Source organism: Leucoraja erinacea, chromosome 22 (assembly GCF_028641065.1).
Source record: "Leucoraja erinacea ecotype New England chromosome 22, Leri_hhj_1, whole genome shotgun sequence".
NCBI classification, from domain to species: domain Eukaryota; kingdom Metazoa; phylum Chordata; class Chondrichthyes; order Rajiformes; family Rajidae; genus Leucoraja; species Leucoraja erinaceus.
The window spans coordinates 18446057-18471287 of NC_073398.1; positions in this window are offsets into that span (position 1 = coordinate 18446057).

Genomic DNA, 25231 nt, shown 5'->3' on the forward strand with positions numbered 1-25231 from the left:
AAATGTCCACGAGTAAAAAAATACTTGTGATGAAAAAAAATTGTTACTTTTTACTCATACGAGCCGCTATGACACATCCACAAACTCCTACGGATCCGCTATGGACATTCTCCGAGTTCAAATCAAGGGAAAACTTGGGAGAACTCATGAATTACCTTGTACAGTGGGACAGGAGCTTCAGGCTGCAACTGTGGAGTAAAGGAATAGGTGACAATTTGGGTCGAGACGCTTCGTCAGACAAGTTAATTGGTTAGGATTAAAAGGAGAAGGTTGTTTTGATATTTCCTAAACCTTTTTGTTGGTGAATACTGTCATGTCACTTTACTTTGGTATATTTCTAATGATGTGCCTCAGAAGCCACATTCTCCAGCAATATTCTTAAGCAGTTCTCCTCTAATACTCCATTTAGAAGGACATTATTTACGACCTAAAGAAAAATGATTACAGTCCTGGTTGGCTAATTTGCTTCCTGTGTCTCCAAACATCTTTCAGTTGCCTCAAAATAATTCTAAATTCTGCGTGTGCCTTAAATACAAACATAAATGGAAAGCAAAAAACGAAGAAATATTGTTGAAGTTGAAAGCCTATAACAAGAAGTTGAAACATTTGTTATGGAATGAAGACAGGAGACACAAAATGACAGCAGCAGCTGGAATCTAGAGCCAAAGGAAAACTTCTGCAATAATTCTGCAGTTCGAGCAGCATTATTGAAGGCAAGAGGATGGTCAAAGTGATGGTCAATTCCAATATATCTTCCAAAAATGTTTTTCAAAAAAACTAGACTCAGACATTACAAATTTTATATGGGATTATAAATCCCACAGAATACAAAGAGCACACCTTAGTAAACCAAAAGAGATGGGTGGTCTAGCGCTCCCTAACTTTATGTACTATAATTGGGCAGTAAATATTAAAAATATGATTCACCTGCTGGACAACTCTGCCCAGCAGGTGGACTGGATTGTAATGAAGAGAGAGGACTGCTCTCTGTGTAATACAGGAGCGACTCTCCTCTCACCAATTAATCTAAATAACAAAAATTATAATAAAAATCCAATGATACATAGCACAATTAGAACTTGGAAACAAATAAAACAGAATCTAAAATTAAGAAATCTATCTCTTTTAATGCCAATAGTCAATAACCGGCGTTTAAACCTTCAATTATAGATAAATCATTTACACAATGGGAATCAAAACTCTCGGAGACTTGTATGAATTAGAAAAATTATTATCATTTCAACAATTACAACTGAAATATAATTTGAAAAATAATCAATATTTTAAATATCTTCAAATCCGTGACTATCTGAAAAAATACACAAAAGTCTATCATAACATGTCCCCAGACTTATTGGATGAAGCCATGAAGACAAAGGCTGAATCAGCAAATCTAATATCATACTTATACAACATTATTTTAAATATATAAATACCTTCAACCGATGGTATTAGAAGAGACTGGGAACAAGAACTAGCTATAAAAATTTCAAAAGAGAGCTGGGATAAACACTTACTATATGTGCATAAATGCTCGATCAACGTACAACATACTCTAATTCAATATAAAACATTACATAGACTATATTATTCAAAAACTAAAATAAATAAACTCTTCCCCAATGTCTCACCCATTTGTGATAAATGTCGCACTCTTTTGTTTTTTGTATAAAAATCCAAAAATTCTGGAACAAAATATTTGAAATCTTCACAAAATTATTTAATATAAAGATTGTACCAAAAGCAGAATGGATCATTTTTGGAATATCGGAAGGTAACCCCGAATTAAACGTGTTTCAAAAGAACTTACTTAATTATGGGCTAATAATGGGAAAAAAGCTTATACTCAAATTTTGGAAAAATGTTCCAATACCAACAATAAAAATGTGGGTTTCAAACATGTTCGAAACACTACACTTGGAAGAGATGAGACTCCTCCTAGCAGGCAAAGCAGACCACTTCCAAAAGACGTGGATTGCATTTATGGAACTATTACAAGCATAAGGTGCAATAGTAATTTAAAATATAAATGGTACCAGGATCTTGTAACGGGGGGTATAAAATAAATTTAAAAAAAAAAATACGGTTGGTATATCCTTTTTTGCGAGTTTTGTGTTACAATAGAGCGATTGTTTTTCCTTTTTTTTTCTTTTCTTTCTAGGGTCTTATTTCCTTTCTTTACTTCCTTCTCTAACTTCTTCCCTAAGGGGCTTTCTTTTTCCAACACTTTTCCTGCACCTTCACAATTCTTGCTCACTTTCCTTACTTCTTTTATTTCTATCTTTTTTAAAGCTCGAAAAATGTAATAAGATATATTTGATGTGTATTATTGTAATTTACTGTACTAATAAAAATAAAATAAAAAAAAAAAATTTAAAAAAAAGTGTTGGGTCGAATGGATGGTCAAAGTGTTGTTTCAAGACTGTTAAGGAACAGATTGGTGGAATATTTTGTGACCTGAACCCTATCAAATGCAAACCACAAGATGACAACAAAAAAAACACACATTTCTGGACAACCCAATTCTAGATCGGCAATATATGATAGCACAGCTAGTGAAGCCCACACCCCCTGAATGAATTAAAGAGGAAATCAAGGCTATACTACTATATCACTGCCAACACAATTAGCAGAGGGATGCTAATATAGTGTCATAAGCTTTGAAATAATTTAAAGGAGGATTAAAAACAAAACCATCTCAGTTCCTTGCACTTTGAACCAGATAACAATTTTTATAAATGCTTCCTCTTGAAAAGCCTGCGATGAGGTGATGTATTTGTCAATGAATCATTTCCGGATATGTTTTATTTAATTAACTTCATTCAAAGGTAAAATGACAAAATCTTTCCAGCCCAGCCATCCATTCTCCCAAAACCCTCTAGATTAGAAAGAAAAAGCACATTTACCTGAAAGTTTTCAAATCAGTCACCAAAGCCTGCTGTTTTCTTTCGGTTAATGCAACACCATGTATCCAATTTGAAACTTATTATCCAACAGGTTTTGAGGCATTTAACAATCAGAACAGAGCAATTTTTGTTAAAATGCTGGGAAATCTGAAGCCTCATCATAAATAAAACCCACACTTTGTGTCTGATAACTAGACCTTCACGTGGAGAGCAGGTGCTCGCACTGTATACAGTGGCTAGAAAATGCAGACTGACTCTTTAGATCAACCACCCATTATCCCAAAAGCCTTCAACATCCAGGCAATAAGGGTGTTAATCTCAGTCATAGATTCACAAAGTTGTTCGGCACATAAAAGGGCACTTCGACCCACCACATCCATCTACACTAAACCCATTCATCCTCATTAGAACATCTTTGTTCTCAGCATTGCAAATTTCAGTGCCTGTCTAAATGCTTCTTCAATAAAGCAATTGTATCTGATTCCATCACCTCCCATGCCAGTGGGTTTAAGATATCAACCATTCTCTGTATAAGAAAGATGTACCTCTCAAAATCCCCTTTAAAATTCCTTCCTCTCACCTTTGACCTATGCCCTCTTGTTTTAATGCCCCACCACAGGAAAGAGACTTTCTTTGCATAATCTTACATACTTTTAACAGGAGAAACAAGCTCCAACCTCTCCCAACTAAGGTCCTTCAATCAAGTTAACAACCAGGTAGTAGCAATGTTACAAAATTTTGAGATTTTAAAAATCAAGTCTGCAATTTATCCCATCAGATAAAGCATAACAATAAGTTTAATTTGACACCAAATTCACTATAATAACTCAAGTATTAAAAAAGTTATGGCCATTTTCATACTCGGAAATTAGCATCTTGTTCCCTATTGATTTTCAATGGACATTACAAAAAAGCTGTGATCTTGGATAGTCAAAAGCCCATTTCTTAAGGAAAGATTAACATTTTTAAATAGCCTAAGTGTCCAAAGATTATTCACAAATAATTCACAATATAACATGATTTTTATATCTAATTTACATTAATTTATAGGCCAAATGGAAGGAATTTAGTGTTCAATTGCTGTAAATAAATGCCCATTTAAATCGGCTTTCTAGTGGGTTCATGTGAACGCGCTGGTTTAGAACGTTCACATCGCGCTGGATTAGTGCCCTCAAATGCCGAGAAAAATACTGCGGGATATAAAAAGCCCAAAATGAACTACTCGCTATAGATAACTTGATATACAGGGTTATATATATGCCCCATTTAATGTAAAAATAAGGTACATACCTTTAATTGTTTGCTTTATAAAACCCTGGGGCTGCGAGAGGTTGCGGAACGAGAGAGTAATTTTAAAACTATTATAACTATATTATCGAGGCATATAAAACTAATAATACCTTTTGCGACCGGGTCTTGCAGCGATTTTTCGTTAATGATTTACTAGGCTGAACATCTGTGATTAGAACAGCCTAGTAAAAATCGCGTTTTAAACCCGCCCCCTCCAAACAGCGCCAAAATCGCGGACATGGCTGTGGGCAGATTCCCAATGACGATTCAGGTAGGTTTTGTAACATACCTACAGGTAGATCTCCTCTGCACTCTCTCCCGTACAATTAGTAGTAGGCCCCCTTCGGTCATGACTGGCCATGGGTGATGCATCCTAGTTTGCAGGTGATGTATGGTCGGATGCAAGCCTGGGCGATGTCATATGGAGGACAGCCTGTTGCCCATGCAGCACGTCCCCCCCTCTCCCCGCCGCTAATCGATCCAAAGGAACAGCAGGGCCATTACAGTTCGGCACCAGCGCCATCGCAGGAGCTGCCAGAGTGAGGTTGTAGACAACGACAAACTGCCTCAGGGGCTCCGACTCCGGATTATCTTGAGGTTTACTCCAGGAGTCATTTCCATGACTGGATATGGCCACAAGACAGTGGAGGTTTTAAATCAGAGTTTTCCCTCTCCTAGATGGACTGCCTTCCCAGGCTGACGAGCCCCATCTGCCCGAGACTCATGCGGGCGGGAGCGTATACCTTCCCGTGCAGGTCTATAGCACCTGCCTACTGCCCACCCAGTACAATCACATCTTTACTTTCCTGTGACAACTTGAACTGCACACTCAAAGTGGGTCTAACAGTATGTTGTAAATTTCCCAAAACAAATAATATGCCCTGGCCTATGAAGGCAAGCATGCCACCACCCTATCAATATGTGCTGCCACTTTCAGGAAACTATGCGTCAAAGAACATATTGTTTATATATATAATCCTTAAGATTATGAATCAGATAGTGATCAGATATAGTGTTAATTTTAAAAGAAATCACCATGTTTAATCCTGTATACTCGCATATTTTCAGTGTTATTTACAGGTTTTAGTTACCATCTCTGCTGTCATTGTCACAATGTCTTCTATTAACAACATTTAGTTTAAGCAAACACACTCAGTATGAATTTATACAGGGGTAGTAGTGATTATATCATAATCACAAAACAATTAATGATGTCTCCACAATTATCATCCAAAAGATAGATGACAGCACAGCATTACAAATTATAGACATATGTAAATAATAATGAATAAATTATACACTGAGGCAACAAACATCAATTTATATTTGCTTTAAGATGTAATGAACTGGTGAAGCAATTGCAGATGACAACAACTGCAAAGTAGAAAATAATTACCAAAGGTATTAAGTTAAATTTGGACATTGTTGCCCTCGACACGTATACAAGTGTTCAGATTGTGCTTGGGCAAGGCTTTATACTATCCCAGGGTGTCAGATCAGAATCACGTATTTTTCATGATTTTAAAGTCTATTAAAAATCATTGGTTAAAAATCTTAAAATTCATTCATTCTTAAATTCCTTTCCAAAATTAAACGTAGTGCATTTAAACAATTCAAAGCAAACCAAATATAATTGAAGGTAGAGAAAAAAAGCTGGAGAAACTCAACGGGTCAGGCAGCATCTATGGAGCGAAGGAATAGGCAAAGTTTTGGGTCGAGACCCTTCTTCAGACTGATGGTGGGGAAGGTGCGGCAAAAAGAAAGGAAGAGGCGGAGGCAGTAGGCTTTGGGAGAGCTGGGAAGGGGAGGGGAAGGAAGGAGAAAGTAAGGACTACCTGAAATTGGAGGTCAATGTTCATACCGCTGGGGCGTAAACTACCCAAGCGAAATATGAGGTGCTGAAGTCAATGTTCATACCGCTGGGGTGTAAATTGCCCAAGAGAAATACAGCACCTCATATTTTGCTTGGGTAGTTTACACCCCAGCGGTATGAACATGACTTCAGCATCTCCTATTTCGGGGCCATGCGTGAGTGGATAGGGCGGGGTTGTGGGAAATGGAGCGAATAAATAATATTAATATAATATCAAGGGGGAGTTAGTTAGTGTGTGTGTGTGTGTGTGTGTGTGTGTGTGTGTGTGTGTGTGTGTGTGTGTGTGTGTGTGTGTGTGTGTGTGTGTGTGTGTGTGTGTGTGTGTGTGTGTGTGTGTGTGTGTGTGTGTGTGTGTGTGTGTGTGTGTGACGCCGTAGGCAGCCCCCACCACCCTCTCCCCGCAACCGCGCATTGAGGGGACAGGAACCAACAGGTCCCAGTTGGTCTAGTATAACTCTAAAATTGTCATCTTGTATTTGTGTATATGTGTGTGTCTTTAGATTTTCGCAAAAACACTATGCGGTAAAGGGCCTGTCCCACTGTGGTGACCTAATTGACGAGTTTAGATGAGTTTTCCCTCAACTCATACATGCAGCATGATCGACATGAGGTCCTGGGTGGTCTTTGTAACTCTCCTTCACGCTCGAGAGTAGTCCCCGTGTACTCGAGGCCTCAGCTCGGTCACCGCGTATTTTTCAACATGCTGAAAAATTCCCGTGAGTAAAAAAAGGTCGCCATGGAAAAAATCAAATTTTTTTTCATCGTAGGTTTAGTAGAAGTAGGTCATAGTAGGTCGGCATGTTATTCATCGGTAATCGAGGGTGGTCGAAGGTAATCAAAGGTAGTCGAAGGTAGTCGTAGATAGTCTTCAACATAGTCGAAGGCGGTCGAAGGAGGTCTTCTACAAAGTCGAAGGAGGTCTTCAACATGACACTTTTTCAAACTCTCCTAAACTCTTCTAAACTTGCCAATTAGGTCACCGCGGTGGGGCAGCCCCTTAATGATAACATTTTTACATTTTCTGATTCACATTTTCCCCCACTTTGCAGTTACAGCTTCACTGAAGATTTTATGCTTTATTTCTCGACTTATTGCTGATTAAAGTTTAAAAAATCAAAAAACTCCATTTTAAAACGATATCACAATGAGGTGGTTGTGCATGATGGCTCGGCCCGGAGCCCGTTTCACACGGAGAATTATTCCACGAGCTTCGAGTGATGTCACACCCCCCGACCCATCCCCCCCAGGTTATTCACAAACTCCCCCGGGCTATTCACACTCTCTCCACCGGCTGGGGTTTTACGTGGCCTTCAAGGAGGCATCGAGACCGCAGTGGTGAGGATTGTCTCTCTGCTGACATGACAACCCGACTGGGGTTTTATGCGGCCATCAAGGAGGCATTGAGACCGCAGCAGTGAGGCCTGTCGGTTGGCCCAGCGGGAGTTGAGCTGGGGTTGCCACTTCTTCTCCATGCTATCTTTGGCCCCCCAGTTCAAAAAGGCAGCCAACACCCTCGGGTTATTCACACTCCCCAACCCCTCCATCCCCCAGGTTATTCACAATCCCACCCACGTGTTATTCACACTCCCCCCCCCCCCCCCCGTATTATTCACACTCACTCAGGACTATTCCCACCCCCCCAGGTTATTCAGCCCCCCTGCAAACACCCCTCCCCCGCTGCCTCAAAAAGGCAGACAACCCCCCCACTCCATCTCTACACCCTCACCTCCCTCTTTACCCCCTCCCTTTCTACCCCTCCCCCCTCCCTCTTTACCCCCTCCCTCTCTACCCCTCCCCCTCCCTCTCTACCCCCCTCCCCTCGAACCTCTCCCTCTACCCCCCCCACCCCCCCTCTACCCCCACTCCCTCTCTGCCCCCTCCCTCTCTGCCACCCCCCCCCCCCTCTCTACCACCACTCCCTCTCTACCCCCCTCACCCTCTCCCTCTCTAACCACCCTCCCTCTCTACCACCTCTCCCTCTCTACCCCCCCTCACCCTCTCCCTCTCTATCACCCTCCCTCTCAATCTCTAGCCGCACCTGCACAGTTGGGGGCTATGCGTGAATGGATACGCATGGGGATGGGGGAAAAGGAACAAATTAATAATATTAATATAATATCAAGGGGGGATTAGTGTGTGTGTGTGACGCTGCAGGGCGCTCCCCTCCCGCTACCCCGCATTGAGTGGATGGCCACTTGGTCTAGTTGTCAATAAATTTAAAGATTTTAAAAAACGAATTAAAATCAAGGTAAACAACTTTAAATAATAAAATATTAAAATTCAATAAAACAGCGGAGGTTACTCTCAAAATGTTTAAGAAATATTTGGACAGATACATGGACAGGGTAGGTTTAGAGGGTTATGGGTCAAACACAGGCAGGTGGAACAAGTGTAGATTGGGCATGTTGGTCAGCATGGGCAAATTGGGCCTGTCACCACATGGTATGGCTCTATGACTAAATTAATTTTAGTAAGTTTATCTTCCCTATAGACTCTTAATATCCTGAGTATTGCCATTGTTCCGAAACTGAAGCTGAGAAGCCTTGTACATAATATAGCTACAAAAGCAGGTGACAGACCAGCAATCCTACAATGAATAACTCAGCTCTTCCCAAAGCCTTTCCAACATCTAAAAGGCTCCACTCAGGAGTGTGATGGATGGCCCACCTTCAGCCCCAGTTGCGCACGCACCCCATCCATGATCATTCACTCAATCCACAACTGACAAGTAGGAGCAACAGTTTTTGCCATCTACAAGATGCACTGATGCAACTAAGGTTACTCAGACAGCATCTTCCAAAGTCACGAGCTTTACCAGCTAGTAGGAAAAGCAGCAAAAACAGGGGAAACCACCACTTGAAAGTTACCCTCCATACCACATGCCATCCTTATGGAAATGTATAACCATTCCTTCAACATCACTTGGTCAAGATTGCTCCCTATACTGAGGAATCAATTGAGGGCACACTCACGCCTTAAGAACCACAGCAGTTCAAGAAGGCTGCTCACCAGCACCTTCTTAAGGGCAATTAGGGATGGACAATTAAATGCTGGTGAGCTTGTGATGTCCATGATCCCTAAATGAATTAAAAAAAATCCTATTGAAGTCGACTGGGCCATGACAGCTGCTCCAGGACCACAATGACATAAGCAAAGCAAACCAGAAACATTAATTCCTGCCCTTGAACCAGCTGAGGTTCAACATCCTAAATCTGCCATTTAGTTCCAGACTTTAACATTTCACTTAGGGCTATTTAAAAAGCAAGATAACGGCAGAAGTACTCAGCGCAATCTGGCTTAATGTGAGTTTGTGTGAAGAATGAATGTTTCATGAAGATAGATTTTATCTTTGTCTATGTCAATGTTAAGAGAGTATACCATGGAAATAATTAATTAGTGAATAGCTTGAATATTAATTACACATGTGGAGGACCTGGTAAATGTTCTTCTGTGTGGAGACTTGGATGAATAGCTTTTTTTAATTTCTCTATTAAACATTAAACAATCATATTTAGCTTAAAATTGTTATAAAAAAACCCATTCACTTCTGAAATTAATGTCAGTGTATTTTACTGAGAATCTTTATGTTAGCAGGTGGATGATATTAAAACCGAATGAGCTTCAAATTCTAACAGATTTATATGATTTGTCAATCCTTTAACTTCAATGATTAATTGATTAGTTAGCTTCTCTATATTAGCACAATCTTAAACCACATTGTGTTTATCCGTTTCGCTGCTTCATATTTGTAATAATTGCAATCTAGTCTAATCATCCTGAATGTATTATATTGACCAAAAGAGAAAGATAATGACAGGTGAAAGAATTATTCTTTGTGATATATTCATCTGTTCAGATATGACAATGGACAGCAACAATAATAAATTTATATTAAATTAATTTCAAAATATTCCGACATACTGATTTTATGTCACATGTTGTCAATGCAAAAGTATCACTCAAGTATATAATCACAAAATAACAAACGTTACACTTTTCATTCAAGGCTGGAAAGTGGACAAAATAACAAACGTCCTTCCTCTTAATCATGTACAAGATATCCAGACTTGAAGGGAAAAAGAAGTGGATAGAAACTGTGAGCGCTGTGCAGAAGAATAAATATCTACAGAACTCAAGAGTGCACATTAAAAATGAAACTGAAAGAAAGCAATATTTTCAAGAAGGTCAATTGACTTAATGCTTCCAGTTAATATTATTCTAAAAGTTGTCTGCTGACTTTTAAAATAATCAATCACAAATATGATCAGATTAAGCAAACCCAGATGTATACATTCTTTATTCAGAAATATATATCACTTATTTCTGATGATGTACATCAACTAAAGTGAAGGTTGTCCCATGGTTCCTGCTGTTGAAATCCATAGCTCATTAAGTCGATATGTGCAAGAAGAAAAAGATACAAATGTGTACCTTCCCTACTGATTATTTCCTTACTTCTCACGTAGTTATCCAACAACTGCAAAACTTCAGAAGGAATGGAGATACATGTTTGCAAGAGCGGAAATCAGAATGCTCCAGAATGAGTTATTCATAAACCTGTAGACCAACTTACTATTGATGTATTCAGTGTAAAGCATGAGAATGTTTCCACATCTGAAGTGTAGCCTAATAATTAAGCTCACCGTTGGCTCAGTTGCTCATTGATTATTTAGGTGTGCCCAGGTAAATAGAAACTCTGGCATATAGGGGGCGCTGTCTTGTGTACGGTTGCCCAGCCAGCAGCTGTCCTGTCCTTTCATCTTTTTTTTCTTATTTTTAGTTAGTTTAGTGTTTTGTTTTAGGAGTTCTAGCTTTTTTTTTTAAGTGTGGGGGGGGGCTGGAAGGGGGAAACTAATTTTCAGGGTCCCTACCTGGTCGGAGATGCAGCTTTTCTCCGGGCTGCACTCTCGACCCGTCCTCGCGGCCTAACAACGGGCCTGGAGCGGCGTTTCCTGAGGGGACCGCCCAGAGGGCACCGGCACCGGTATTGGCGATGGCGGCGTCGGCGGCACCGGCATCGGCATTGGCGGAGCTGCGGGTCCGAGGACGGCGGTGCAGCGCTGGAGCGCCATTGCGGGGCGGGCGGTGCCTTGTCTGGGTCGCTGAGCTGCAACGCCGGTGAGCTGGGTCCGTTGCGGAGCGGCGGGTCTGTGGCACGGCTGTGGGCGGCGGCGCTGAACTTTCCATCGGGAGCCTGGAATCTCTTGATGAGATTGCCAGTTGAGCTCCATTCGGCGCGGCCTTGTCGGCTCCAGAAGCCACAGTCTCGAGTAAGGAGGCGGCCGTTTCCAGGGTTCCCATGCCGCTGAGAGGACTCTCCCGACGTCAGAACAACATCACCCGGCAAGAACGGCCTGGAACATCGGGCCTCCGTAGAGGCAACTGTGGAGGCCTCAATTGGCCCGACTATGGGGGAACTGGGGTCGGGGACTGGACTTTGTGCCTTCCCTCATTATGGGAACCATTGTAGGGGGATGTTTTCATGTTAAAGTTCTGTAGTATTGTCATGTTTGTATTCTTTTTTTTTAATGTGCTGCATTGGCATAACAAATTCCACCAGCCTGGCTGTGTGGTCATTAAAAGAATCAATCAATCAATCAATCAATCAACATGAACCATGAACATCTTTTCAATGTGACTGCTGAAAACAGTCAACTAAGAGCTTCAACATGACAGTCCTATAATCAAACAGACATAGAGACCATAGTTGTTCCAACAAAGCTGTAGGTTATAATAAAGGACACCAAATGTTCCATATTGTGACCCTTAACGTCAATGTGTAAGATGGCATACATTTTGACTTATTTTGTTATCCTATTTCTATATGAAGATGCTGTGGTGATAAATGTTAGTCATACTTGTTCCAGACCTATTATGATAGATTTCAGCTCAAATCACTTTGATTTAAAAACCACTGCTTTCAAGTATATTTATTTTTACATTTAAATCTAACAAGGGAAGTGATTTGGTTGACAGCACGATGTGTTGTAATAATTGCTCGTAGTCCCTGAACTATTTACTTTTTCTTTAAGATATCAAGATATCCATAATATTCAAGTGGAAATCAACAGTACAATATGTCACTTAAAGTATAAATTATAAATGAATGTTCTCTGTAACTAAGAAACAAAAATATCCAGCTGGAATAATATAATGGGATCATTTTCAAACTTTCAATTAAGTTATCACAAAAATGCGATAGAAATCAACAATTTAATAAAATGCTGAAATCACTGGGAAAATAATGGCGCAGGGTTGCACTACCCTATGTTGGCATTACAGTAGCAACAACCTTGAGGCCACATGCACATAAATCAGGACATTTAATGTTGCCAAGTTGTCAGGGCATTAATAAATAATTTGGCTCTAATGTTGAGCTGGCCTGCAGGTGAGGGCTTTGGTGAGGCTGGTAGAGCCGCAGTCTCACAGTGCCAGAGACCCAGGTTCGATCCTGACCTCGGGTGCTGTCCATGTGGAGTTTGCACATATTCACTGTGACAGCATAGGCTTCCTCCAAGTGCTCCAGTTTCCTCTTACATCCCAAAGTCGTGTGTGTTTGTAGGTAATTGTTTTCTGAAAATTGCCCCTTGATGAAAAAGTGGGATAACATAGAACTACCCTAATTGGGTGTTCCATGGTCAGTGTAGACAGTGGGCTGAAGAGCCTATTTCCATGCTGTATCTTTAAATCAAACTAGAAGGTGAAGGTAGGGTAGGGAATTGGTGGATCAGGATCACCAAGATGTTGTTGTAAAGACAGGAAGAATGTCTATGGACAACCTGCAGTCGTCATTTTAATGACCACAGGATAGCCAGCTTTCCAAACAGAAATAGTTGAGTTTTGTTTATTGTCACGTGTATCGACATAAATAGCTAAATGGAGCATGTGAGGAGGCAAGCCCTGCCAAGTTGAAGCTGCACCTACAAGAGTCCTGCCTGCACATGGAATTTAGCCAATACCCGTTTCAAGTGGTGTCTGCATCTATACCTTTCACACTTCATAATAAAAAAGCTATAAATGTTGGAAATCTGAAACATTTCCTGGCAAAGAGCCTTCAATCTGAAATCTTAGCTTTATTTTTTTATTTTTTCCGCAGATGCTGGCTGAACTGCTGAGTGTTACCAATATTCTCTGTTTTATTATCAATACATGGGGATATTGGACATAGTGCACAGACTGTGAAATGAAAATGGAAAATGCTGAAGTGATCGCAGGCCAGTCAACATTAGTGGGGTTGATATAATCTTGCCGTTTCTGCTTCTAACAAAGATCTTTGAGATGAAAAATAAGATAACAGATGTGTTTTAAGTTGCATAGAGGGGAACAAAGGAAAAGAATGTTTGTTATGACAATCACTTATTGTCAAAGTTGTCAAGGTGATAATTACTTTGGAACTATGCAGTTAGAGACAGAAGAGATAAAATAAAATGAATTGAAACAGAAAGGTGCAGCCACATCTATGGAGGGAAAGAATAAAAAAAAGATTAGCTGAAACTTGTTATGTTGGCAGTGTGCCCAGAGGCAAGGGGAAGTGCTGTTCCTGAAGCTTGAGTCTGAAGAAGGGTCTCGACCCGAAATGTCGCCTATCCCTTTCCTCCAGAGATGCTGTCTGACCTGCTGAGTTACTCCAATTATTTCTGTCTAACCTGAAGCTTATGTTGAGCATCATTGCAGCAGCACAGGAGGTTGAGGACAGAGGGAATTAGATTGGGCATTGAATAGATGACCAGCCACAAGTTTAGGATTGCACCTGCAGAAGCAACATAAATAACATAGTCATCAATTTTGTGATTGAGTCCCTTAAGGGCCTGTCCCACTTGGGTGGGTTCGGTTGATCCAGCTCGCGGTTTCAACGTGGCCGGTCGATCCAGCTTGAGGCTTTCCAGGAGAGTGCCCTCGAGCTTGAACGTCGAAGGCACTCTTCTGGACTCGCGGATTAGGTCGCCCAAATGGGACAGGCCCTTTAGAATAGAGATTATATTATGAGTACTGCGTGCTTTTTGCTAAAGTATAAATCAAAGTGAAACTCTACTTCACCTGGAAGGACTGTTTCAGTCCGTGAGGTTACAAAAAAAATGGCAGGTGTTACACATTTTGCAGGTAACATGTTCCCGATTTTGGGGGAGTCCAGAACCAGGGGTCACAGTTTAAGAATAAGGGGTTGGCCATTTAGGACTGAGATGACAAAAAACGTTTTTACCCAGAGAATTGTGAATCTGTGGCATTCTCTGCAGTGGAAGCCAATTAACTGGATATTTTCAAGAGAGAGTTTGATTTAGCTCTAAGAGCTAACAGTGTCAAGGGATATGGGGGAAAAAGCAAGAACGGCATACTGATTTTGGATGATCAGCGATGATCATATTGAATGGAGGTGCAATTGCAAAGGGCCAAATGGCCTACACCTGCACATATTTTCTATGATCTATGTCTACATCTCCTGCAGATCCACCCAAGAGGGGTGGAATAGGACCACGGGCAATAGTCCTTGTGGAATGCTGAAAGGGGTGGGGGTGAACAGGTGGGTGGGGGAGCAAGCGGTGTCTGGGATACTTAAAAAAGCAAATTGTGTGATGGGTTCCCTCCATAGTTAATTCCTCATTGGATCAGATGTCTACTTGTTCATATGGGAAGTCACAGTCAGCAGAAAACTTTCTGCACCAAACAAGAGCAAATGAACAGCAATGCCTCCAGAGATGCTGCCTGAGTTACTCCAGCACTTTGAGTTCTATGCAAGATTCCAGCGTCTGCAGTTCCTTGTGTCTCCATCTTCTAAATCTACTTGATTAGCTGCAAGTTATTAGGAGTCACATTGAGGCCAGAAGCTGCAGCATTTGTTGCTGTGGCATTCAAATGCAAGGGATAGGAATGGCCCTGAAAATGAATCAACAACATCAAAATAAGTTCTGGCAATATGAGATCCCAAAAGTAGATGCAACTAATGTTCAGTATAGATTTTTTGCTTACCTTCAGTATCCTCATTCTTCACATAAAACCTTAGGTAAGGGCCATGGGGACAAGTAAGTAAAAAAATGAAAACATAAAATGCACATCGGGCTTTCAAGCATCACAGAGAGCAATGAGCTGAGATCGGAACACACCATGTCTTGTTCTTTAGGTGCACTGTACACAAAAGGCTGCTGGAAAGGAACTGATTGTTTTTGAACAGTGATAAATCTGTTGCTGTTGTGAGTCATGTTCTTTGTCTCTTCAAGCCCCTGTGTAGGATTCTGTGATGCTCGTTTCATTTCTCGTTGTTGTGCAATCTACTCAGGTGTTACATTTAATCAAAGTAGGATTTTGACCTTTTCATTGAAAATTGAACAGAAGCTAAAATACTTTCTTCCATTAATGTCCTTTGGTCTAATGTTTTTTTTTTTTGCTGGCTTGTGGTCCAGTGCTAATAAATTATAAATTCAGTTATTGATTATGTTAGTCGAAGCAAAATCAAACTTAAATTTAGCTTCAAAGATTTCTGACTGATAAATATATCTTAATGTAAATTCTAAATGAATTCAATGACTACAAACAAGTTAATAGCCTGTATACATTATATTGATAAAATGTGCAATTAAAATGTTGAACATTGAGAAGAGGGTCATATATCAAAAAGAACTAATCAATCACAATAAGCATTATGTTTCAGCTATTTGTAAATACAAAATAAATAGTAGATCCCTGGCCAAAATTTATGAAATAATTATTATTCACCAGTGGTGAACTCTGCGCATTCATAGGTAAAAAGATGTTTGGAAAATACCAGTCAGTAATGGAGTATAGAGAATGTATAATAAACAGGAAGAAGGGGTTATAAACATTTGCAACAAAATAGGTGACCGAAGACCAAGATCGTTGTAATTGTAATTTTCACAGTGACTAGGAAATATTATTCTTAAACTACTAATCTATGACTAATATTTTAATTTTACTCCGCAATGATATAAGATACCATAGTTTAATCATTCTATAAATTCTAGGACTTCTGCTGCAAACAATTAATTCTTTCACAGTGTCATTAACACTTCTGCTGTTGAGCATCAGACAAGAGAAGTTCAGCACCCAGAGCAGACCAGCAAACAGCGGCGCACGTCATTTTTGACTGCGCTGTCCACCTGGTGTAGGGGTAAACATCATGGCCCTCAACAACAGCACATTGAACTGGCTCCAGCGCCTGGAGGGTGTTACATTACTTCTGCTGCCTCAAACACAAGAAGAAGATGAAGCACCCAAATCCCTGGTGCAAGATTCTGCCCTGAAGAGTACTGTATCATTGCAGGACAAATAATAGGTGCACTGCACATCATTAACATAATAAAGAAGATATTATCCGTATTCTATAGAAGTAGAAACAAGGAACTACAGATACTGGTTTATACCAAAGATAGACACAAAGTGCTGGTGGCAGAGCTCAGCGTATCAGGCAATATCACTGGTCTTTTATACCTCCAAGCTAAAGATATTGCACATTTGCTGGTAATTCTCTGTGCCAGAAAGGATGCTGAATTAATAAATACACTCTCACAATGTGATTGAAGAAATGATCTTGTGAATTCTAATCCAAACTTCCCGACTTAGTTTCACTCATAGCGAACTCCGATCAATTTGAGTGACTTTGTCATATTTAGTGCATGTTAATAGTGACGCAAAAGATGAAAAGCAATTTTAGCAAAATCCAGCAATGTAGGAAAGCAACAATGACAGAAATATTCTACCTCTTTAGACTCTAGAGATACACCATGGAAACAGGCCCTCCAGCCCACCGAGCTCACATAGATCAGCTATCACCCCGAACACTAGCACTAACCTTCACACTAGGGACAATGTACAATTCTTGTCGACCGAAGCCAATTAAACTACAAACCAGTATGTCTTTGGAGTGTGGGAGGAAACCAGAGTACTGGAGAGAACCCACGTGATCTCAGGGAAAATGTACAAACTCCGTGCAGACAGCACCTGTAGTCAGGATGCAACCCAGTTCTTTGGCTCTGTAACACAGTAACTCTACCGCTGTGCCGCTGTGCCACTGTGCCACCTCTGCTCCCGTGTCTGAGAAGCCTCACAGTTGGTGCATAAATACATCTTCCTTTGTTATTAAAACATCACTTCAAATAAGCAGTTTTATTTTACATTCATAATGCTGTCAGAGCAGATGACCAGGTGCAAATGAAAGATTGCACTTTATTGGCGAGAGGAAGTTCTGCTGATGACTTTGTGTGGAAATGCAATGTCCATTTTTGTGTAAAACATTAATGAAGGCTAATGTAGATTCAAATCAAATTTAGATGTCTAATATATTACAGTCACATTACAGGTCACTGAGGTCAGCTGCTAATCACAAGAATTGACAGAAGATAACAATCTAATACCCACCTGATAATGTCACAAATGAGTAGTTATGAAAATAATCTCTACAAATCCCTTACCATGTGCTGGGAATAAATTTTGTTTGGTCTGCAGATATGCCATTATAGGAGCTGAGCAGATCTTTAAACAGCTCTTTAAATACATTTTCAGTCATCTAACTATCGGCCGCTTAGTGACATTTCCCCATTTGTGAGCTATCCATTTGATTGCTATGCTGATTAATCCTTTCATGACTTGGCACATGAGCAGAGTGTTAGAGCAACATTGCAAAGGTTAGAAGCCAAAGAAGTGTTGTGTTTAAATTGGTCTGTCTCTTTAAGGCCAATGCTCAAGTACTCCCTGAGGGGAAATGGTTTAAATAGGCAAATTCAGGTAATTGCAGTTGCTTATGAGCTGCTGACATGATTCAGAAGGGACTTGTAGAAGCATGTAAATTTCTGGCTGCAGGCCATAAGAACACATTGTAAAAGGAGAACGGAACAAAAAAATCATTTTATGCATATACGACAGTACTTCTGCAAATATCAAACTTGCAATTGTTCCTTAAAGAATAATCAAACCTATATCATATATCAAGTCAAGTCAAGGCACTTTTATTTTTATAGCACATTTAAAAAATAACTCTCGTTGGCCAAAGTGCTTTACATTGATATAAGAATAGTATAACAAACAACAGTGGTTCATAGATTAAATACAAACATCACTACATACATATAGCCCTCGCTCAGAGGACGTCAAGAAAGGCTTGGGAGTAGAGATGAGTTTTAAGTCTCGACTTAAAGGAATCGATGGAGGGGGCAGTTCTGATGGGAAGAGGGATGCTGTTCCACAGTCTAGGAGCTACAACCGCAAAGGTGTGGTCACCCCTGAGCTTATGCCTAGACCGCGGGATGTTCAGCAACCCCCAGTCGGCCGATCTGAGGGACCTGGAGGTGGTGTGGTGGGTAAGCAGATTTTTGATGTAGGTGGGGGAAAGCCCATTGAGGGCTTTGTAGGCATAAAGGAGGATCTTGAAATGTATTCAGAACCACACAGGGAACCAGTGGAGAGAGGCCAGGATCGGGGTGATGTGGTCCCTTTTTCGGGTGCCCGTCAGGAGTCTCGCTGCGGCGTTTTGGACCAGTTGCAGGCGGGACAGGGAAGATTGGCTAATGCCAGTGTAGAGGGAGTTGCAGTAATCTAGGCGGGAGGACATAAATGTGTGGATGATCTTTTCGAGGTCATCAAACTGGAGGAATTGTTTTATTTTAGCTATCGTCTGAAGCTGAAAGAAGCTAGCTTTTACCGTGGCATTGACTTGTTTGTCAAATTTCAGTGCTGAGTCAAATATCACGCCAAGGTTTTTGACGTGAGGTTTGAGTAGTGGGATAAGACTTCCAATGCTGCCTGCGATTATTTTGATTGAGTCCAAGGGGCCGAGAAGGATGATCTCAGACTTACTCTTGTTTAGTTGGAGGAAGTTCTGGGCCATCCAACACTTTATATCCTCGAGACAGCGGATACGGTTAAGCAGATTTGATTGGTTTTTGGGATTCAGGGGGAGATAGAGTTGGGTATCGTCTGTGTAGCAACGGAATGCCTTTCAATGACTTGGCCTAAGGGGAGCATATACAGGGAGAAGAGAATGGGGCCAAGGATGGAACCTTGTGGAACCCCACAGCAGAGGCTAGCTGGGGAAGAGAAAGAGTTGCCTATGTTAGTAGAGAAACTCCTATTGAGGTAACAGATGAACCAGTTCAGGGCAGTGCCATCAATACCAACCTCGTACCGAATTAGGATGGTGTGGTCGACAGTATCAAATGCTGTGCTGAGGTCGAGAAGGAGCTTGATTGCACAGTCGCCAGTGAGCAGTAGGTCATTATGTACCTTCAACAAGGCAGACTCTGTGCTGTGGTGGACCCTGAAACCTGATTGGAAAGTTTCCAAGATAGTATTTTGGTGAAGGTAAGGCATAAGTTGACTTAAAATTACCTTTTCAAGGGCTTTTGAAAGGAAAGGCAGTTTAGAAATGGGTCTGTAGTTCCTTGGCAAGGTGGGGTCGAGGTTAGGTTTTTTCAGGAGTGGCTGGGCCACCGCATGCTTGAAGCAGGTAGGTACAGTGCCAGTGGCCAGAGAACTGTTGAAGATGGCGAGGATGGTGGGACAGGCTATTGTAATTACATCCTTTAGAAGGGCAGAGAGGACAGTGTCGTGGGGGCAGGTGGTAGGTTTCATGGTGGTGATCAGGTTTACAAGGGAGGGTAGAGTAACGGGTTGGAAACAATCTAATTTTGAAGTACATATATTTCCACATTCCGCAGATATTATTATGTTAAGTGATAAATCTGCTTTCATTGTTACAGCTCGATTGTGACTTACTTGGAGCTAATTGTGGCTCATACTATTTCATTAGAGACATTGGTGATGAACCAGTGTACAGGAGAGGGATTGAACACTTGTTTGAGTGGTGCCCACAGCAGCAACCACCTGTATCTTCATTTGGTTGACGTTGACTTTGGAAAGGGAAAGCCAGGTGACCACATGCCATATACATTGGTAGGTCGGCGGTGGAGAGAAACATAGAAAACATAGAAAATAGGTGCAGGAGTAGGCCATTCGGCCCTTCGAGCCTACACCGCGTGAAGTAGCATCTTCAAATTCCTGGGCATTAGCATTTCAAATTACCTGTCTTGGGCCCAGCAAATGGAAGTAATCATGATGAAAGTACGCCAGCAACTCTACTTGCTTCCAAGTTTAATTAAATTTGGCATGAAACTGATCCTCCAATAAACTTCTGCAGATGCACTGTAGAACGTATCCTGACTGGTTACATCATGGTCTGGTATGGCAATTCCAAACAGATGGGAATGCTAGAGGCTGCAGAGAGTGGTGGATTCCGTCTGCTTTATCATGGGTGCAGCCATCAAAAGCATTGACATGAGATGTTGCATTAAGAAGTTGGCATCCATTATAAAGGATCCCCAACATCCGAGCCATGCTCTCTTCCCACTGCTATTGTTGGGCAGGAGGCATTGCTGCAACATTTCTCCAACAATCCCAGTCAAGAGCTTCACTAGTATTTTTTTGGTTACATTGTGCACATTTTCTTTGGAGATTTCTCTTTTAATTTGAGTGTTGCACCATTTTATTCCTGGTGTATCTTGTGCCTTAAAAGAATATATTTGTTGGAATTTTTTTCCATTTTTTGTTTATATCCTTGATGTCCACTGTCAAAACCTTTGACAGGGATTTCCTGATCTATCGAGGCCAACCTTCTCTCATTCCATCATTTTTTTGATTATTTGTATTTAAAATCTGGTTTACAATCTATAGTTTTCAAATAAGGTAAAATTCTACCAAATTCCGATCACTTTTTTCTTTGAGCTCCATTATGAGGAGTAGGGTTGATGGGCTGAATGGCCTAATTCTACTATCACATTTTAGACCTTATGGCAAAAATATTGAATGAAAATGTTAAAAAAATTAGTATTTTACAATCCATGTTTACTGTCCAAAGCAATGCATCAGTAACATTTTTATGCTGGACTTTTTTTTCTCTTGCTATTTTCAGTTCTGCTGAAAACATTCAATTGAATGAATGTCAGTGACCGTGGCAGACCAAATGTCAATGCCTGTATGGATATGACCATTTGGGATGCCTGTGGCTTTGCTTTGCTGTAGGTTTATTGCTACTTGTAGCAGTATGTTTCAGTTGAGCATAAAGGTCTCTCTGTCCATATGTTCTAGCTTCCAGGCATTGTGTTAATCTGCCAGCAACACATGTATTGTTTATTTTGGATACTTGTTTGCAATGTCAAACCTGAATGTTTTGTAGTGTGGATAATTTTCATTGATGGAAATTAAATGATCCTACAAGGCACTTGACAGCAATATAGTTAGCACCCGTAATTGTTAGGAAAAATGGATATTCGAAATAACAAGATTTTCAAAAGAAAAATATTTGAATTTTGTTCCCCGATCTGAAATATAAAATTATAGGTAATAATATTGTCTGGATTTCCTCATGTACAATGTTTTTTAAATCAATATCTGAAGTTTGTACATGAACTAATGTTTCTGGATCATATTTCATTCTACAGTCAAACATAAATAGCAGTCATCACCCTGAAATTTTACCCTATTTCTCTTTCCATAGAGTGCTGCTTGACCTGTTGAGTATTTGCAGACATTTCTGTTTTTTATCTAACCATAATTAAGGATTCTATTTACTCCACATTAAAAAAAAACAATATGCTGGAGAAAGTCGATGGGTCAGGGAGCATCTGTGGAGGGCAATGGATTGTAAATGGAAGAGGCATATAAATGGAAACTAAACAGTGGGGGCTGGAGTCAACAACGTGGAAGAGTATGCATGCCGTTAATGGGAAAGAGAGTGTAGGAAAGGTCACGTTTAAACTAACAGGGCAGGGGGATGAGAACCAATTCAAGGAGACAGAGGGACATAAAAGGAGGACAGAAGCAAAAGATAGAAGGGAAATAAGAGAAAACAAACCTGAAAGCTCTGTGCCTTAATGCAAGGAGCATTCATAATAAGGTGGATGAATTGAATGTACAGTTAGTAGTTAAGGAATACGATATAATTGGAATTATGGCATCATGGCTCCAGGGTGACCAAGGCTGGGAGTTAAACATGCAGGGGTATTCGATATTCAGGAAGGACAGACAGAAAGGAAGAAGATGTGGGGTGGCATTGCTGGTTAAAGAGGAGATTAATGCAATAGCAAGGAGAGACATTATCTTGGATGCTGTAGAATCGGTATGGGTAGAACTGCGAAATAGCCAAGGGCAAAAAACGCTTGCTGGAATTGCATACAGCAGTAGGGAAGTTGGGGATAGCATCAGACAGGATATTAGAGATGCGTGTAGCAAAAATACAGCAGTTATCATGGGTGACTTTTACCTACATATATATTGGGCCAACCAAATTGGTAGCAGTGCTAAGGAGGAAAATTTCCTGGAATGTAAACGGGATTGTTTTTTAAACCAATATGTAGAAGAACCGTCTGGAGGACAGGCCATCCTAGACTGAGAATTGTGTAATGAGGAAGGATTAATTTGCGATCTTGTTGTGCAAAGCCCCTTGGGCAACAGTGACTATAATATGGTGGAATTCTGCATTAGGATGGAAAGTGACAATGTTAATTCAAGACTAGGGTCCTGAACTTAAAGAAAGGAGACTTTGAAGGTATGAGATTGGAATTGACTAGGATAGACCGGCAAATTATACTTGAAGGGTTGATGGTGAAGTTGCAATGGCAAAGATTTAAAGACTGCATGGATGAGAACCAAAAATTGTTAATCTCGTGTCTGGCGAAAAAATAAAACAGGGAAGGCTACTCAACCATGGCTAATGAGAGAAATCAAGGATAGCCAAGGAAGAGGCATATAAATTGGCCAGAGGAAGCAGCAAAATAGAGGACTGGGAGAAATGTAGAACTCAACAGAGGAGGACAAAGGGGTTAATTAAGCGGGGGGAAATGAGCATGAAAGAAAGTTTGCGGGGAATATAAAAACAGATTCTAAAAGCTACTTTAGATATGTAAAAAGGAAAAGATTAGTGAAGACAAATGTTGGTGCCTTACAATCAGAGACAGGTGAATTTATAATGGGAAACAATGAAATGACAGAACAGTTAAACCTGTACTTTGGTTCTGTCTTCACTAAGGAAGACACAACCAATCTCCTGGAAATGCTAGCGAGAATCTAGTGGGAGGGAGGAACTGAAGGGAATCCACATTAGTCTGGAAATGGTGTTAGGTAAACTGTTGATACTGAAGGCAGAAAAATCCACAGGGCCTGATGGTCTGCATCCCAGAGTATTCAAGGAGGTGGCCCTAGAAATCGTGGATGCATAGGTGATCATTTTCCAATGTTCTCTCGACTCTGGATCAGTTCCTGTGGACTGGAGGGTAGCCAATGTAACCTTACTTTTTAAGAAAGGAGGGAGAGAGAAAATGGGAAATTATAGACCAGTTAACACGGCTCGCACTTATCTTTTTTTCTCTGTTGCTAGCCGGGCAACCTAGGCAGCTATTTAGGTTGCCAAATGACAGATTAGGTGGTCATTTAAGACAGCTTGCATGACGTGTGCGATAATGTGCTCGGACGAAGTGCTTAGTTTCCAGTCTGAATTATGCTCAATGAAGCATTCACATGTTATTTCTGCTTCAAATAAAGTCACAAAATAAACATATTCGCCAATCAATATTTGATATATCAGAATCAGAATCAGAATCAGAATCACACTTTATTCGCAAAGTATGTTTTGCAACATACAAGGAATTTCATTGGCCAGGTCAGTCATACTATTAAAAGTAACAGATCACTCAAAAACACATTTCAACACGAGTATCCACCACAGTGACTCCTACACATTCCTCACTGTGATGGAAGGCAAAATAAAGTTCTAGTCCTTCCCTTAGTTTTTCCTCGGTAGTGGACATCGAGCCCGCATTGACAGGATGATCTTGACTCCCGTAGCCGGCGGCGTTCAGGCCCTCTGTGTCGATACTATCAAGCTCCCACATCGGGGGGGGATGTCAGGTCCCCCGCGCCGGGCAATCGAAACTCGCGTCGGGGCTGGTCGAACCTTCCACGAAGTTGGAGCTCCCGACTCGGCCTCTCCCGAGAAGACTGCGAGCCCTTGGTGTTGGTTCCGCGGTGGGAGCGATCCCAGGCAAGGGATCAGCTCCAATGTTAAGTCCACACCCCGCGGTGGGGCTCACGTCAGTCCGAGGAAGCTTCCAGCTCCATTGATGGTAGGCCGCAGAGCCCGGAGAATGTGATCTGAAAATCAATCACATCTCCGGGAAGGTAAGAACCTGAAAAAAAGTTTCTACCGATCCCCTCCCTCATCCCCCCACATAAAACAAACTGAAGAACATTAAAACAAAAACTATGAACAAACTAAAAAATAACAAAAAGAGCGAAAAGACAAACAGACTGCCGGCTGGGCAACCATCGCCCCGGCGCCTATGACAAGGTCCCACACAAGAGATTAGTGTGGAAAATTAGAGCACATGGATATAGAACTGATTGGCAGATAGGAGGCAAAGAGTAGGAATCAACGGGTCCTTTTCAGAATGGCAGGCAGTGACTGGTGGGGTGCCACAAGGCTCGGTGCTGGGACCCCAATTATTTACAATACATATTAACGATTTAGACAAGGGAATTAAATGTGACATCTCCAAGTTTGCGGATGACCCAAAGCTCGGTGGCAGTGTGATCTGCAATGAGGATGCTATAAGGCTGCAGGGTGACTTGGGCAGGTTGGGTGAGTGGGCAGATGCATGGCAGATGCAGTATAATGTGAATAAATGTGAGGTTATCCACTTTGGTGGCAAGAACCAGAAGGCTGATTATTATCTGAATAGTGTCAGATTAGGAAAAGGAGAGGTGCAACGAGACATGAGTGTGCTTGTAGATCAGTCACTGAAAGTAAGCATGCAGGTTCGGCAGGCAGTGAGGAAAGCAAATTACATGTTAGCCTTCATTGCGAGAGTATTTGAGTTTAGGAGCAACGAGGTCCTACTGTTCGAAAGACATGGAAATTTTGTAGTTCAATTGGCTTCTCTAAATTGTCCCTGGTGTATGATGCAAAAATGGGATAACATAGAATTGTTTGATAACATAGAATGCTTGATTGATGGTCGGTGTGGACTAGGTGGGTCGAAGAGCATGTTTCCACACTGTGTCTCAGAAACTAAATTCTAAAAAACTTGAAATATATCCTTGAGTGATTCCTCGTGTCTTTTCTTTAAGAATAAAACTTAAATTACTTTCATTCTCTTTTCCAGTTCTG